The sequence below is a fragment of the Triticum aestivum genome, chromosome 4A (genome assembly GCF_018294505.1).
Source record: "Triticum aestivum cultivar Chinese Spring chromosome 4A, IWGSC CS RefSeq v2.1, whole genome shotgun sequence".
NCBI lineage: Eukaryota > Viridiplantae > Streptophyta > Magnoliopsida > Poales > Poaceae > Triticum > Triticum aestivum.
Genome location: NC_057803.1, coordinates 602,731,503 through 602,736,916, shown reverse-complemented (window position 1 = coordinate 602,736,916; position 5,414 = coordinate 602,731,503).

Below are 5,414 nucleotides of genomic sequence, written 5' to 3'. Positions count from 1 at the left end.
TTTCCACTTGGGATCTCCCATGGCATCTTGCAACGTCTTCGGTTCACATGTGGCATAGAAAGAGCCCCAATGGACACACCCATCGTTATAAACCTTGGGTTTAACAATACCACTTTGTGACCGAGTACGGGAATGGGCAGGAGGAGGCGGAGTTGGCCGGGCTTGCTGGATCTGAAGACGGTTGTGCGTAGACGATACGTCGGAGTCGGATGAGGCAGGCGCAGGCGCAGAAAATCCTGAATCCGCTGCCTGCAGAGAAGCAGACGGATTTGGTGTGGCAGCCGATGACAAACTGCCACTTGGCAGTTCCGGAGTGGGCGCGGGGTGGGAGGCAATCCGCTCCGCACCGATTTTCGGGCTCCCGGCCCCGCTGACGCCATGTGGGCCTCGCCCAGCCGGCCCGCCAGAAGAGCGCGCATCGTCCCACTTGAGGGACAGCACGGGGGTCGGTCCGCCAGGGGACAACGCCTCGGTGCGCCCGCCTGGCCCGCCTGACCGTGCGGATCCCGACGCGGATTCGCCTGCCGCGTCAGAGGACACGGATCCCGCGGGGGATTCGCCTGGGATCGCTGCAGCAACTGATCCCGAGAGATCCTGCGGATCTTCTGTGGAGCTCCCTGTTGGCTGCATAAAATCATACGAGTTTTCACCAAAAATTTCAATATTTTCCATCTCTGTTTCCTGCACACTTTTAGCTGGGTTATTGGCATTAGACATAGGCATATGATCAGCAGCAAAATCAGCTCCCTCTTGACCAAAGCTAGGAGATGGTAAGAGATGAGAGGGCAAAAGTAGTAACTCCTTACGAAGTTGGGCGCCGGCATTGGAGTGGAGTTTGGCAAAGGGGAAAACTTGCTCATCAAAGACAACGTGACGAGAAACATAGACACGGCCAGAAGCAATATCGAGACACTTATTGCCTTTGTGGAGGGTACTGTATCCTAAGAAGGCACATTGCTTGGACCGAAATTCAAGTTTGTGTTTGTTGAAAGGACGCAAGTTGGGCCAAACAGCACAGCCGAAAATGCGGAGAAAAGAATAGTTGGGTTTAGTGCCAAATAGCTTTTCTAGTGGGGTTTGGTTCTTGATAACTCTACTAGGAATGCGATTAATGAGATAGACTGCCATGAGGAACGCTTCGTCCCAAAACTTGAGCGGCATGAAGGCATGAGCAAGTAGAGAGAGACCAACTTCCACTATGTGTCTATGTTTCCGCTCTGCGGAGCCGTTCTGTTGATGAGAATGAGGGCAAGAAACGTGGTGTGTGATGCCAATGCGTTCAAAAAAGGAGTTCAACCATTGGTATTCCCCATCCCAATCAATTTGCATGGCAATAATCTTGCGATCAAAGAGACGTTCAACATGAGCTTGGAAGAGACGAAATTTCTCGAAGACATCAGATTTATTTTTGAGCAAATATATCCAGCTAAACTTGCTAAAATCATCGATAAAACTGACATAGTATTTTTGTCTTCCTACAGAAACGGGTCCAGGACCCCAAACATCTGAAAAAACAAGCTCCAAAGGAGCTGTGGACTCACTAGTTGAACGAGAATAAGGTAACTGATGGCTCTTTGGCCATCTGCCATGCATCACACACTAGAACATGATCTTGTTTATTCGAGACAGGAAGGTTGAAGTCGCGAAGAATCTTTTGAACTACCGGAAGAGCCGGATGCCCTAGGCGCTTGTGCCACCGTGAGGTGGATGGCTTGATGGCAGCAAGGACTTGGCGTGGAGGAGCACTTTGCCGTCCGGTCACGGGGAATAAGCCCCATCTACTTTCGTTTTGCAGAATTGTTCTCTGTGGGTAGCGATCCTTAACAAGAAAGAATTCAGGGTGAAGTTCAATAAATATGTCATTATCACGCATAAGATTATAGGCATAAAGGAGGCTTTGGTCGGCACTAGGAGCATGGAGGATATTGTTCAAGTGCAAGGAACCAGAAGGAGTAGATAATACGGAATAACCAATATGCTCTATATCCATACCTTGACCACTAGCCGTGTGGATTTGATCGGTGCCGGTGTAGCGATCACGGACAGCTAGTTTCTCCAGCTCGCCTGTAACGTGGTCCATGGCGCCGGTATCAAGGTACCAGTTAGTATCCACGCAGTAGGAGTTAGCAGCACGAGAGTTGCCACCCCCGCCGCCGCCACCACGCCCACCATTGCCGCGTCCACTGCCACCGCCACCTCCAGCGGGATTGCGCACGTTGTTGTTGTAGCTTTTGTCGAACCGTTTCTTGCAGCGCCACGCACCGTGGCCTTCTTCCTTGCAGATTTGGCAGCGTTCGCGGTCACTGCGGTCACCACCCTGTTGGCGCGGCGCACCACCTCCGCCACTGTTGTGTGGGTTGTCGGAGTAGTTGCTGCCGCCATAGCCACCACGTCCGCCACCCTGACCGCCGCGTCCGCCGCCGTAACCGCCCCGACCACCCTTTGCAGTTAGGTTGGCGGAGTGGTGAGCGGTGTAGGCAGCGTGCTAGGCAGCGATCCGGGCCTCCGCAGATAGCAGTAGCGAAAAAAATTCGCTGAGACCAATCGGCCGATCGGTGGCAGCGCGCGTGGCGATGGAGGTGACGAACCCATTGTAATCGGGCTCGTGCATGAGTCCCTCAAGGATGTGCGAGACGATATCATCCTCTTCCAGGGGCTTTCCTGCAGCAGCAAGTTCATCCGCTAGCCCCTTCATCTTTGTGAAGTAAGCGGAAGCAGAGAGATCGCCCTTGTGGGCGTTACCGATGGCCGAGCGAAGCTGAATCTGGCGCGCCCTGGACTGCGCGGAAAAGCTTTCTACCAGGGCTTGTCAGACACCCGCGGCCGTGGTGTGATTGGACACCTGCATTAGCACTTCGCGAGACAAAGATGCAAGAAAAAAAGTAAGCACCTGTTGATCTTGGGTAACCTAGATCGCATGCTCTGGATTAGGTATCTCGATGGTCTCCTTCTTCCCGTTGTTGTCCTTCTCGGTGACGATGACAACAGCGGGTTCCCTGATCGAGCCATCAAGGTAGCACATCATCGCCGCGGCCCTGATGCGCGGGAGGACTTGGACCTTCCACACCAGGAAGTTGTCGCGGGTGAGTTTCTCCGTGATGGTGTGGCCGAGGGAGGCAAGCGAGGGCATGGCCATGGCGTGGGAGGAGAAGGAAGATGACATAACCTACATGAGATGGAAGAACTAGGCTCTGTATACCATGTAACAATAGCTGGAAGCGCTTGCACGATGCAGGGGCGCGTTGCGTGTTAATAAAGGCCAGAGGCCGGCGGCTTACAGGGAGTTAGGACTAGGTTAGGTGTGGATTGATATCCAAGCTAACTATAGGATCATATCACAACAATCTAACCTATCCTAACAGTTTACAACGCACACCACGGCCTAGCTACCACGGTTCATAAACATGACCGTGACATACAATTACATTGTTTAACAATGTTTAGTATAAATCCAGTACTTTGCAAACTACGGTTAGTAGATTAGGGCATCTCCAACAAGGACCCTCAAATGGACATTGTATATGTCCGCGGAAGGTGATAGGGGAGCCGACCATTCAGCCGTGCCCACATGCATTCCAAAGGGATTTGAACAAACCGGATGGATTTTCATGCAAGCTAGACGATTTTTATTTAAACCGGATCAAATTCATTACTTTTTTTTTACATATTTCCACTAAACAAAAGCGGACGGCACTTTATTAACCTGGTCTAAAATCTAAAATCTTGGCCGGCTGTGGAGGTGTCTTTGTTCCATGCCCTGTCTTCCCCTTGTTCTGGAAGCTCAATGGCCGTGAGCCATGAGAAGTAAAGCCGCGGGAGGGGAAGAATATGACACGAGACACGAGACACGAGACAGCGCTGCGTCCATGTCGCAACTCCTCTTCGTCGCTGGAGTCCATCATGTGGACATTGCCGGTCGTGGATGGGATGGCCTTATGGTCGTTGCAGCCGGGTGTGATCCACGTGGGCATGCGTCTCCTCTTCGCGCAACTCCTCAGCGATCTATGCGAACAGTGAATGGCGCTCCTCCGCCATGATGAGTAGCCGCCATCGCCCATGGCAGATGACGCGGGCGTTGCGGATGGATAATAGTAGCGTCCGCTACTCATTCAGGAAGCCCGGATCTTCCGCCATCATGGCCGCGACGACATTGTTGTGCGCGTGCTCGCCATCGGCTGACCCTGCGCGAGCGGTAGGGTCATCGGACTGGTTGTCTTCGCTGACCTTCTCGCCGAAAAAAGGTTTCCCCCCGCTTTATAAATAAAGCACCAACACTTACATCCAAATAACCGATACAAACGCACGCCACACAATCCAAGGCAAGAAACAAGAATGCCGGGCACCGACACACAACTTCAACGACTACCACAAGATGAGAGATCGTCCGGGAAGAAGTGCAACGGACCACGCCGGACCGAGGGTTCCGAGACGATGCCTTCAAGAAGGGCACGACCACGGACCGTCGCCATCGTCCGATCCAAAGATCAGGTTTTCACCCGGAACACGACGGGAGGAGTGAGAGCACCACGACGGAGCCTACAGGGAGGAACACGACATCCGCGGACGCCGCCACCGTCGACCCGTGTACGGACAGGTAAGTGATGAACCCCGGTGCTCCACCCTACCGCTGCATCCCCGGTCGGCCAACCACGTGCAACCATGCCACCCAAGCGGCCGTGGTTGCACGCCCGCATCTGAGTCGCGCAGTCCGCCTACGACCGACGCGACTCCCACCGCCAGGGCCGCCGCCCCGCCACCGGACCACCCCGAGAAGCCCCAAAGGTCACGTCTTGGACAAGATCCATGAGCCCAACCACCTCATAACCGCCGGTGACCACAGCCTCAAGGGGAACCGAGCCCAGATGGCCGGGGGAAGGGGGAGGAGGAGGAGGAGCCCCCGAGGCCGAATGCCCAGATCCGCAAGAGAGCGCCGGCAACCGCCCGCTGCCGAGGAGGAGGGCGCACGGAACCGCCGAGCTGCATCCATGAGAGGCCACCGGGGAGGCCTTCCCGCGCTGAGCGCCGCCGTCCAGCCGCAGGGGCCCGGCTGGACAAGGGCCGCCCACCTCCACCGCTGCCGCGCCGCCCCGCCACCTGACATCCATGGCGAGACGGGCCGCCCGCGACCCGCAGCGCCAGACGAGGCGCCGAGGCGCTGCTGCGAAGCAGCCGCCGCCACCACCACCCGCCGGCCTGCACCACCACCATGCCGCCTGTCGCCCAACGCCACGCCGCCGTCGCTGGCCTACTCCAGAGCGCTGCCGCACCGCTACGCCCGGCACGAGCGCAGCATCCCCACCGGCGAGATCCGGCCCGCGCCGCACCCCCCCGCGCAAGGAGACGAGATGGCCCCGCCGCCGCCGGCGACGACCGGGCTTCGCCCGCTCGTGCCCCTTGGCGGCGGCGAGGGAGGA